This window comes from Podarcis erhardii (genome assembly GCF_964252035.2).
Source record: "Podarcis erhardii genome assembly, chromosome: 6".
Taxonomy (NCBI): Eukaryota; Metazoa; Chordata; class Lepidosauria; order Squamata; family Lacertidae; genus Podarcis; species Podarcis erhardii.
The window spans coordinates 63,198,244-63,210,976 of record NC_138510.1 but is presented as its reverse complement, the minus strand read 5'-3'; the positions used below and the strand labels follow the sequence as shown (position 1 = coordinate 63,210,976).

The following is a 12,733-nucleotide window of genomic DNA, read 5'->3' as shown; positions in this document are numbered from 1 at the left end:
AGGAGCTTCACTGACATAGACTGAAGAGATCTGAAACATAACCTAGGAAACTCTACAATGATTACAACTTGCAGCTGTAAATGTCAACTCCGAGCGAGTTCCTCCTGTCCTCGGTGGTTCCGCTAAAACTGTTGCACGTCCCATTTGTCAGACGATGAGGACAACAAGACTGACGCGGATGCGCAGTCTGGTCCGCGGCAGCGCAAACACAAGCCTGCCTCTATCGCCTGGCAAATCGTCTCCCAGCCAGTCGCACCACCTCACACGCTTTTCGCTTTCCCCTCTCTGCGCAAACTTCAGCAGGTCCTTCCTGCAGCATCCTTTATGCAGTGCAGTCCTGGCCATGTTTACTCCGAAGTAAGCCCTCCCTGGCTTCAACGAGACTTACTCTCTGGCCCAACCTGCCGTCCCAAGCACCCAAGAGCCACCCAAAGTTAACTGAAAGTAGCCCTACCCGACCAAAATAGTAACACCATATTAATACCAATACTAATAATACTAATAATAACAACGATTAAAGCTCCTGCGAGCTGTGATGGTTATAGCGGTGTGGCGCATCAAGGCTCCCCAACGCAGCCAGTGCCAAAAGACCCTCAGCCAGAGCTAGCCAGGCAGAAGAAGGAGAAAAGGAAAACACGTACCTTTGCTGTGGCGACCAGCTGGAATCTCGGCCGCTCTTTTCACGCAGGGGGGAAGAGAGAAGGGGGAAGGAAGAAGGAGAAACTGCTCCCGCTCCTGTGAGGCGCGCGCCCTTTCCCCTCAAGCCCCACGCTCTTCACCCGGCTGGCAGTGGAACCATAGCTCCCTCTCCCTCTCCCTCTCCCCGCCTCCCCCCACAGCCCCCTTCGGCCTTTATCCCAGCCAGCCGGTCAGCTCGGCGTCGGCGCCGTCTGCAGAGGAGTCTTGAGGCTGGCGGGCGCGCGGCGCTGGTGAGGACAAGCAGCGGGCGGGAAAATGCTGCAGCTTCTCGCTCGCTACCTGTGCGGCTACTAGCACTCCCTGCTGGGGACGCGGGAAGCGCCGGCTGGCCAGAGGCTGGGGCCAGCGTCACGTGGCGCCCGAGTCTCTCGCTACCAGGACTTATAACGCACTCCTTCGGCCGTTGGTGCTGGTCGTGGGAACCTTGCTCGGCGTCTCCAGGGACGGCTTTGGCCACCTCCCGGCACCTGCCGCCAACACCTGCGCGGTTTCAGCGCCACCCAACGCCTCTGACCTTTCCCGCCACTTGGGCACTATATGCTCGTGACAGCAGCCCAAGTTGTATTCGGTGGGGAGCAGCCAGGGCTCCGCACTAAGCTTTCAAAAAAGTTGTTGCCGTTTTCCAGGCCATAAATTAAGTACACATAATAGGAAGTTAAATTGCACAATACTTAGGAGCGTAAGGGGGAAAGGACATTAGCAGTTCGGTACTATTCTTGGGGGACCTGGCCATTTTGTTTCTTAGAAATTTCGCACGGAGGACAAATGTCCACTATAGGTTCACCACATAAACAAGAGTTCCTTTTCCCCTAAAAAGCTGCCCCTGAGGTGACTGTAGGGACAAAGTAAGACATACAGTACAGTGGTCCCTTGGGTTCAGGTTACAGACTCTGCTAACCCAGAAATATTACCTCGGGTTAAGAACTTTGCTTCAGGATGAGAACAGAAATCGTGCTCCGGTGGCACAGCGGCAGCGGGAGGCCCCATTAGCTAAAGTGGTACCTCAGGTTAAGAACAGTTTCAGGTTAAGAACAGACCTCCAGAACAAATTAAGTTCTTAAACTGAGGTACCACTGTACTGTGTTCCATATTACTTATTCCTTCATTGGTAGTCGCCAAGCTTTTAAACATAAAAACATAAATCTACACTGGTATTAAGGGACACAAAGAGAATACACAGCAGATAGCCAGGAATGGTGGATTATTTGACTAATATTGCTTGCTGTGAGAACGAGGACAGAAGCTGGGACTAGGGCCTATCAGAGATCCAGTCCATTTCCATCTTTGGACACCCGGACTCACAACAAAACAAAAAATGAAGAGTCAACACACAAAAACAATGAAAGGCATTCCTCATTCAACAACCAAATGCTGCTTCCTCGATTAGTTAAGGTTCAGAGCAAAAAATAAAAATAATTGCCATGAATGCAAGTCTGAGAATTAAATAAACAGATTGATTGGGAGAACTTTGCATATTGTAAGCCGCTCGGATTCTCACTCCCAGTGGCGTAGCGTGGGTTGTCAGCACCCGGGGCAAGGCAAGTAATTTGCACCCCCTAACGCGTGGATTTGCGCCCCCTAACCCTAACCCCCAGATGTTGCGCCCGGTGCGGCCGGCCCCCCCTGCACCCCCCACGCTACGCCACTGCTCACTCCTAATCCCACTTTCCCATTGAATTCTATAGGACTTACTTCTTAGTAGACTTGGTTGCTGTGCAAGTGGCTTTTTAAAAAATATGATGGGGGGGCAGCGCTTTTAAAAAAGAAAATCTAGACCTGCCTAGCGCAGTATATGGTTATAATTTGTGTGCAATGCACACAATGCTATAACACACCTCTGTGTTTCCCTCATGTGTGCATAAATGCTTGCTTGCTTAGTGTCGCATCCTATGGCATTTAGAAACTTGCACAGAGTGGTAGGAAATCCTCACAACTGGGACTTTGGCAGCACTTAATGCAGAGAGGTTTATAGCCAAGCTTTGCTCACGAGGCACCTTGGAAGAGGTCAATAAAGTTTTATTTGGAGTGAAAGATATTAAAAAAGAACAAGGGAAGAAGCCGCAGAAGCATGCACACTGTACTGCAGGCCTCAGCTCACACCTTCTTAGTACACAGACTGTGAAAGAAACAGTGGCCTAGCACAAAATAGCTGCCACCTTCAATAAAAACAGGGAAAGAAAAGGGACAGCAATATGAAATTGTACTAATAATGATGAGTAATACAGTGGTACCTCAGGTTACAGATACTTCAGGTTACAGACACTTCAGGTTACACACTCTACTAATCCAGAAATAGTACCTCAGGTTAAGAACTTTGCTTTAGGATGAAAACAGAAATCATGCAGTGGTGGCACAGCGGCAGAGGGAGGCCCCATTAGCCAAAGAGGTGCTTCAGGTTAAGAACAATTTCAGGTTAAGAACAGACCTCCAGAACGAATTAAGTACTTAACTCGAGGTACCACTGTAATAATAACGTTGATGGTATCAATGGTGTTTGTGCCTTTGCACTGCAATCCCTAGACCTTGCTGGTGGCAAGCATCAGGGAACAGATCAGGATGATAATGATGCCTCTGCAATGCCCACCACAACTTTGGAACAATTCCTGCTACAGGGCAGGCAGCAGGAACAAGAAAAGGTTATCAACCGCCCCCCGCCCCCCCGCTAATGTTCAGCAGACGTCAATTTCAAGCAGTTGCTTCTTCCCCCACTGCTACATTTTTTAAAGTCCCTCAAGTAGCTGGCTGCTACTTGCTCTGCACAGCTGGCAGGCAGCAAAGCAAACACAGCAGTCCCTAGGCTTCTTTCCTCCACCCCCTCCATTCTAACACACACATTATAAAAAGTTTCTCAGGTAGTTGTTTGATATGGCCAGCATGGAGCAGAGCAAATACAGCAACCAACGGCTGATCCCTGTGCTTGTTCCATCACTTCCAGCCCTGCATTTCCCTCCCATGGTCAGGTCAGTTGCCCACTGCCTGCTCCACAAGGTCAGCAAAGGAAACAAGAGCTGAATGTGCTCCAGTGCTTCTTCTCCCTCCCCTCTTTTTTTTCAAAAAGCCCACAGAAAGCATACCTTCTCCTATCCTCTTTCCCCCCTCCTAAAGCCCTTCCATGGGTAAAATAAAGAGATGGACAGCCCTGGTGCTCCCAACACCCTCCAAATAAATAAATAAAATGGGTAGCAACCATCCTAACTGGTTGCTTGCCTTGCAAGTCTCTCCTGGCATGAAGTGCAGCTGCCCTGACTTGTCCTTCGCTCCAAAGAAGAGAGGAGTTGACACCACAACCAATTTCAGAGCAAGAACAGGCAGCAAAATAAATGCAGCAGCATATGGATTGACCTCTGTGCTTCATCTCTCCCAAAGCAAAATGCTAAACAGGCCCCAGCCCTGCTTCTCTCCCCTTCTCTTTCTATAAAGCCCAGGAAAAAAAGATTCAGATGGACAGAGAGGAGGTGTGCAGGTCTGGTTCTTCCTCCACCTGGACATCATCTCAGAAATGAAAAGGAGAGGAGGAGGAGGAGGAGGAGGAGGAGTTTGGATTTGATATCCTGCTTTATCACTACCCTAAGGAGTCTCAAAGCGGCTAACATTCTCCTTTCCCTTCCTCCCCCACAACAAACACTCTGTGAGGTGAGTGGGGCTGAGAGACTTCAAAGAAGTGAGACTGGCCCAAGGTCACCCAGCAGCTGCAGGTGGAGGAGCGGAGACGCGAACCCAGTTACCCAGATTGCGAGTCTATCACTCTTAACCACTACACCACACCGGCTCTCATCTTCTCACCAACCATCTTCTCACCATGAACATCTTCAGTGACTCAGCCTTTCCTCCGGAGAGGAAGGGGAGGCGTTAACATCACAGCCAACTGGACTACTTAATTTACTTTTTTACATTGTTATCTTTTTCTCTTTTTTACATCGCCTAACGTAACTCAACTTCTGCATGACTTGCTGGCAGAAGTGGATCAAGAGTTAATTCAACAAGATGTGATTACAGCACCATTGAGGGGTGGTCCCATCTTGACAGTCAGTTGGTTTGAGCACTGGGAACTTTTTGTTAATAGCCAGTAAAAAGCCTAAATTTCATTGAGAAATTTAATTACTTTTAGCTGAGTCATTAAAAAGCGTTGTGCATAAAGCAGTTCAGTCCCTTCAGGTCAATGGGACCTGACTGTCGCATAAGGCAAGCATGCTCAGTATCATGTAAAGGGTAGAGGTAGGAACAAAATGGCAACTGAAGCAAAATATTTTGAGGAACTACATACAAAGTCAGAACAAGACCTTTTTTCAATTATATCACTAAAACTGGTAAGTCACAGTTTATAATTTTCTTTGCAGAGAATTCTTAGATCAGACAAGCGATCTTGGGACATTGTTGACAGATAATACTTTATCCTTCTTTAGTTTAGAAAACGATATTTCACCAGTAGAGTTTGTAACCATTAAACACAGGAACAATCTGAAAATTGTTTCTGCATTTGGAAAACCTGTCCAAATTTTCTCCTGGAATATTATTTGATACATATATCTTGGTAGGTAAAATTTTCATTTTCTGGGAGAGCTTGTTGGGAGTGCAAGAGTTCACTGAGCAGACTAAGGTCAACATTCTTTGGATATTCTTGTATTAACATGTCGCCACCATTGCGAATCTGTTGATAGCAGGTTCACCAAAAATGAAAAATTGCCAGCTGGACTCCTACAACCTGTTGCTTTTCTGTCTAGGTTGGCTTTAAGAGCATCTATGACAGGAATAAATGAATTTACCCTAAATTTGTCTCTTGGATAAATTTTGTCTAAAGGTGCCGTCCCATCATTGGTTTTTTCATATGACTTCTGATAGTTTTTTACTCTACATTCAATAGAGCAAATTTTGCTTGCTGTTCAGTTTCATCAATATTATCAATAGTGTGCTGGAAATATTTACACATATGCTCAATGAAATTTGTGAACTGTGGAGTGCCTTGCTAACTTTTTAACAGACTACCTGTTCCATACAGTAAGGAAAAACCAAATGCAAAAATATAAGATGTGTGGGATCTAATCCACTGGGAGCAGTCAAATACAACATTCCTTGTTTTGCTAGAGTGGGCATGCAAGGGAATGTTTGGTCCAGCCAGTTGAAACTTCCTGTTCCTCCTGGCCTGGAGCATACTTCCTTGCATGTGACTAGTGGGTGGTGGGCATGATCTTTACAGACCTGGTAAAAGGACAAGGCATCCTGCCACTCTCTCTCTTTCCCATCTTCCTTTCATCCTGCGAACTTCCCGGACTGCTAACTGCAGTCACTAGGTCAACCCACCTATGGGGTAAACCTGTTTTTATATTTAAGCCTTAAGCCTGCCTTCAGGGATCACACTGTGCTCTGCCTGATCATGAGTATTGTCTTAAGAAACTCACACGAGTTTGCAACTAGTTTTCTGCTGTGCGTGAGAAGGGTAATGTAAACTCTGCTAAGTAAAGGAACTTGCTAGCACAAGTTAGGAAGGTTATTAATAAACAATATATCCTCTTCTGCCATCCTGAACATTCCCACAAGATGAATGATGTAACTACCTAGGGAGAAAGCTTTTCAGGTTGTACCAGATAATAAACTGAACATTAGTCAATAATGTGATGCTGTGACTCAAAAGTCCTTAGTCATTTTAGATGCTTTCAATACACAGAAGGTATTAGTCATGATATGTGTAAGGCAATGCTTACAAAACACATCATTTGAGGAAGCTAGACGAACAACTTCATTTTCATGAAAAAATAACACAGTAGCAAATTCCTTGTGAATGGTAAACTCCTGACTATGCAGATACAGCTTAGGCTAGTGATTAAACTATATAATGACACTATCCATGTTGTATGCTCAGCATTAGTAAGCAGACATGCTATTGCAGAATGGTGGGAAACATTAAACAAGGTCTGAACATCCCACTCTTAGCTGCATTCAAGATGAACAAAAATGCATTTAAGATTAATTCTCAGCATTTTAAACCTATAACCATAAGCAGTGTTACTAATCCAATTGTAGCAGTCATGAATCCTCATACTGCAACTTGCTAGGAAAATGGAATAGGGTCATAGGGACCACGCAATGGTGTTAAGATCAGCAATTAATGTATTGCTTGCATTTGGGAATTTGTGGGTGTTGCCTCACAATATAGTAATTTTGGCCTGACCCCTTAGGTAGGGAAGCTCCAATGCCAGTCATGGCCCACCAAGGAGTCCAAGTTGGCCCACAGGACCATTTCTCCCAAACCACACCTACCTGTCCATCAGCTAATGGCACTGGGTAATATCAGCTGATGGGCACCATGACAGTGTTCAGTCCTGCTTACAAAGCTGGCCTCTATATCTCACAGGATTGAATGCTCTTCTCATCAGCTGGTGAGCAGAGATTTCAATTTTGCAGGGTGTTGCTTTGTCCAATCCAATCTAAATAACTTTATTGTATTAGCCTCTGGCCCTGACAAACATGTTGTTTTGTCAGCGTATTCCCTGAAGGAATAGGCAGACCTTTTCCCCAACCCCATGGGTTAACTTTAACAGGTCTTGTCCACCTATCAGTCACCTAACACCATCATTATATATAATGATTGACAGGTGGGTGGCACTGCTCCCCTGTCAAAGTTGACCACCACGGTTTGGAGGGGGAGAGATAAAGATTTGGTCCAGTGGGCCAAAAAGGTTCTACCCCTTGCTTTGGGGCAAGGCATGTGCTTTTGTTTAGTTTCACTTTGTGTTCCGTTAGTAATTTTTAGCTATGCCCAGGCACAAACCAGAAGCAGTTTTGCACTGGCTCTAATAAAATTCTCAACCCCATGAGCATCCACAGGAATTTGTGTAAGAGGAAGGGAGAAAATAAATACTCCAAGCAAATTAACAAGTTAAAGGCTGAGAGAACTATGCGTGCATAGCCTAGCAAAAAGAAGTAGAGAGATATAGGTTGAGGAGGTTCAACCATGTAAATGCACTTCAGAAAGAAGAGGAGCAACAATAGTTTATTCTATCCACTGAAAAGAGGTGCAGAAACAAAGACTGTAACCAAAGCAAATCATTTTACGCGTCAAAAAGATTGTTCATGCCCAGTCCAGCTTTTATACTTTCTCATACATGCACACCCACACCCACCCACACCTGCCAAATAGCAACACTAACTCCAACTTCTGTGTCACATCACACAACTATTTCAAGTTTCAAAGCTGGTTGTGGCACTTTATCTTGTGAGGTAGAGCAGAGCAGGTCTAACTGAGTTAAGTACTAACTCAGAACAAAAAAGGAGGGAAACTTGTAGTATGGTGTGCTTCTAATGGTGTGCACACTAATGTATGTATGGTGTGCACACTAATGGTGTGCTTCAAGCAAGCATATTTGTAACTTTCCTACTGTTGAGACTGGAGGTGGTGGGGACAACTGACAGCACTCATCCATATGACCTTAGTGACTGAGTTGGGATACAAGGGTTCAGGCGGTCTGTAGGGTATCCTGGACCCAAGTTGTTTAGGGCTTTGTATATTAATAGGGGAACCTTGAACCTGGCTTGGTAGCATATGGGCAGCCAGTGCAAATGTTTTGGCAGAGGTGCTGCACGCTGTTAAGTGTCTGCTCCCATAAAAAATGTTAAAGCTTAGAATTCTAAATAAGCCATGGCTCTAGATCAGACACAACTTTGGCTTGTCCCGTACCTAGAAAGCATGGGTTCTGAGTGGTTTTTCTGCTTCTCCTGCACTTTCTAGGCATGGGTCTAAGTGGTTTTTGACTTTGCCCAGATGCATTTCCCCAGAAAAAAACACTCTTTGGTGCTAAATCAGAACAAATGGCATTCTACAGAAAACCCCATTGCTGTTTGTTCCAATTCAACGATAAAGATCAGGTTTCCCTGGGGGAAAGCAGTGAGGCAAACACAGGTGTGGATAAGCCCTGAATCACACTAACTTTCTATGAATTAGGACCTTTGAGAGCATTTTGGATTCATTAAAATTAATGGTTAAGCTTTTTTTTTGTTAATTGTTTTAAGTACTTTTTATATTTTTGTGAGTTTGAGTGTGTATGTGTGTGGAGTCTAATGGAGAATCCCATTGTTGAATTAGCCAGGCCAGGGCTACAACAGCCCTAAGTATGGGGTGTTAGTATAAGGAAGTTGCTTTGTGCCAGAGGGCAAATGGGTGGGCTGGTAGTTAGAAGGACAAAAGCCATAGTTGGGCTGGTGTGTGCAGACTGCTGGCAGAAACAGAGAATGAGAGCCATGCTTAATTTCTGCTTGAATCCAAGACTGTGGCTGTTATGTACTGAGTTGAATAGGATCCAAAATGCAGCAGTCTGATTGGTCCTAGAACAATAGGATTCAGAATGCAGCAGTCTGATTGGTCCTAGAACAATGCAGCAGTATGATTGGTCTGCAGGAGCCACCCAATCCAGCTCCAGGTGGAAGTGAATCCGCAACCTGATTGGCCTACAGGAGAATTCCAGGATTAGCCAATCACGTGCGGCCCATTGTGTAAATAATGTATATAAAGCAGATATTGTGGGGGAACTTTCATTCCTCCTCACCACTATGAGCTGAATAAAGAGCATGAAATCCACTCTCGACTCCGAGTATATTTCAGTGGCTATGGAAGAAGCAAGACCTTCTGGGGTGTTAATGCTGTGAGTCCCTCCATTTTAGGCTCAGGTTGCATGCATGTGTAAATAAACCTTATATCATAAAGATACCATCATCTCTGCTCTCCCTCAGTTCAAGGAAACCGAACCCCAGGTAAGCGCCTGGAACCCATGGAACCTCACACAACTCAGAGATTGGGGTGATGTGCAACAATATTTTATTTTTAAATTGTTGCAACCCACCCTGGTACATCATGGTGAAAGATAGGTAAGCAATCTAACAAATGATCATGAGATGTGATTCAGGATTGCTTACCTGTGCTCTCCTCTGAAAATTATAAGAACGCAAACCAGACATTCACATTGTAAGTTCTGGAAAGAAGCTGTACACAATTGTTATATTTTAATCTGCAATGGTGGGGAATTACTTTGCACCCATTCTTTATAACAATAGCTATTAAATACCTACAGCTATTATTTAAGTTGATTCATTTACCAGACTTAATTGCCGTGAGTAAATTAGTTTGCACTCTTATTCCAATAAAATGAATAAGAAATAATGTTACTCTGTTGTAGCTGCCTCTTTCTTCAGTGGAAGATTGTAAATGTTCACAGCAAGTGTTTGATATTAAAATATTCAATATCTTCAGTGTGCTTTGGCCACACAGTTCTCGTCTGAATTTATTCAAACAAGGGATCCACAAATGCTTACTAATAGGAAATAAGACGGCACAAATGCTTAAATGTTCAGTTTTGAAAGTCTCTTTCTCCCACTCAGTCAACATACCTGTTTGAAGTTCATTAACTCAGTTTTTATTTGCAATAATATCCAGAACAATGACAATTTTGTGTATTAACATAATGGCATGAAATACAATAAGTATATCTATCTCTTGTGAACGCATACCTTCTCATGCTCCTCCCTCCCCAAACAAGGCAGCCTGGTGGGAAGAAAAAACCTGGTTTGAAGCCATAGCAACATTTGTTAAGAAATTAAATGGTGTTCCATACAAGTACTTTTGGCCATAGCTTTACAGTGCAATATGCCTAAATACCCACGTATTCGCGTATTATAGTGTAGCAGAAAGAATTACAAAGCTGTGCCTCTCACTCACATCATGTCAATTTATAAAGTGATTCAGTATTCCTACTGGATTGTGTTTTCCAAGGATGCTGAGTTTCAAGGAGACAAATATCAAATATGCAGATTTTTCTTATATACGACTCAAGCAGCATCATACCAGTAGAAGTTGGGGAACGAGGTAGAGGACTCTTCCTGTGCAAAACCCATTTGTTTCACTTTCTAAAAAAACCTTTGGAGGATTGCCTATACAGTGGTACCTCGGGTTAAGTACTTAACTCGTTCCGGAGGTCCGTACTTAACCTGAAACTGTTCTTAACCTGAAGCACCACTTTAGCTAATGGGGCCTCCTGCTGCTGCTACACTGCCGGAGCACAATTTCTGTTCTCATCCTGAAGCAAAGTTCTTAACCCAAGGTACTATTTCTGGGTTAGCGGAGTCTGTAACCTGAAGCGTATGTAACCTGAAGTACCACTGTACTGTACATATAGCGAGATTTGAGATGAGAGCAGTTAGTTCCTTCCCTTGGTGTGCAGTCCTGGCCTAGATATCGCAGGGCCAGCTTGGGACCTGAAATGGGGCGTTCTAGGTGTGGAGAGGTCTCAGCTGGTCCAGGATCAATTGGATCCCAAGCTGGCCCTGCCACTCTGTTAATCCCTGCTGGATAAAAGCTAACATTTGTATTGCAAATGAAATGCTCTGAATGTTTAAAATGTTCTGGGGCTTCTCCATTCAGTCGGATTGATCCATTCCTTTCTCCCCACCCACCCATTAATCATTTTTATAACAAGGAATCAAATAATTTCATCCTTGCACTCTTACCCAAACTCCCTGATATTTAATCAGCATAAGTATGTAAACGATTGTCTCTGATTTTCCAGACATATTCAGGGCTAATACAAACTCCAAAATAGCATTAATCTTCCTACAGTTCTTACACAGTTCTTCCCCCATGCTAGACCACAACTTAAAATCAGGGAGATGATGATTGATTAGCTGCTCTCCTGATGCGAGCGGCTGCACATGGAGGAACTTAAATTAACTCACACGCCAAATAATCCATGGGGAAGTGTATCTCCTCATTTCTTCTTGTGGTAAGCACCCTCTGAGGAATTCAACAGAAAAATATTTTTGGGGAGGGGGAGGTACTTATCAGACTGAGTGCTAGTTTTTAACCCTGTAGCACTTCCATGTATTTACAAAATTATGACTTTGAAACTTTCGGACTGTGAAATGATATCCCCATGGTCCTGGGTGCACAGGTGATTGTATATATATTATCCCCAGCTCACCCTTCCCCAGTATCCACATTTTAAACATGAGCACAGGCTCCAATTTGCTCTATATCAAGATACAGAATTTCCCTGCAATGAGGATAAGTAATAAGACTGGGTGTCTTAATTGCTGCAAATATGTGTACCTCCAAGCAGCTAGAAGGTGGTCAAGAACTGTAACAAAACAACAATGATGATGGAAGCAAATGTCTCTCACCTGCCCTTAAAATAAGGTTACCAGATTTTTTTCACTGAATCCGGGATTTCGTATGGGGACTAGTTTGTAAACCCGGGGCCTATCCCCGGGAAAGGGGGACGTCTGGTAACCTTACCTTAAAAGGCGATGTTATTTGATCCAGTTCTTAGCTTTGGTGCGATAGCAACCTGCGTGCCCCAGAGCTGGCGGTAAAAAGGAGGTGGTGGTGGTGGTAGAACACTGGACAGGTCACATACATAACTAGTCGCACTCCTGTGGCAGTTATATAGCAAGGGCAGGCATGTGCTTCACAGCTTTTGTTTAGCCCCAGTTCCATAATGCAACAGGTATTGCAGAGTAAATAGAATGTTAGAAATTGGAATGGAGTGCAAGCATGATAATCAGCAAAACTCCCTTGGAACACTGTAAATGCCATGTCTGAAGGCAGCCTATAGCACTGCTTCTGGACTTGTCTACCTTAGAGGAAGTGAGGAGAGCTTAAATGTTCTTTTCATAGCTTCACTGAGACACACAGCATCAAATTAGCAAGACCATACTCATTTGTATTTCACAATGACTTTCAATTATATTTAAAAATGTATTTCATTACAATGTGGCTTAATTTACATGGCTAACATATCCATAGTTCCATCTGCACGACCAACAGACTTTCATTTTCTCAGGAACAGGACTTCAATTACTGCAGAAATACAACTGAGAGATTTTCTTTCTTTCTTTAAGAAAAATAAAGGCAGTGTTATAGCTGAGGGAAAGGACTGACAATGAAGAGGTGTGAAAGGTGCACTATTTCCAAAAAACTCGGATGCATATTAACGTGTACTTCAAAGATCAGCATAAAAGGTTTTAATCTGTTTCTTCTGCAAGGTGGTACATC

The 12,733-nt window shown here is 44.0% G+C and overlaps 1 protein-coding gene across 2 annotated transcripts in view; it reads right to left on the bottom strand.

Annotated features, from left to right (window-relative positions):
* LEPR (leptin receptor) overlaps positions 1–802 on the bottom strand; it is a 66,077-nt gene extending 65,275 nt beyond the window's left edge. The window contains exon 1 of one of the 2 annotated variants that reach the window (XM_081867151.1): positions 642–802. The gene's annotated coding sequence lies outside the window, so the exon portion shown is untranslated. Of the gene's footprint in view, positions 1–512; positions 536–641 lie in introns of those variants that run through there. The other variant, XM_081867152.1, reaches the window with a different exon arrangement.
* Between the last annotated feature and the right edge of the window lie 11,931 nt (positions 803–12,733).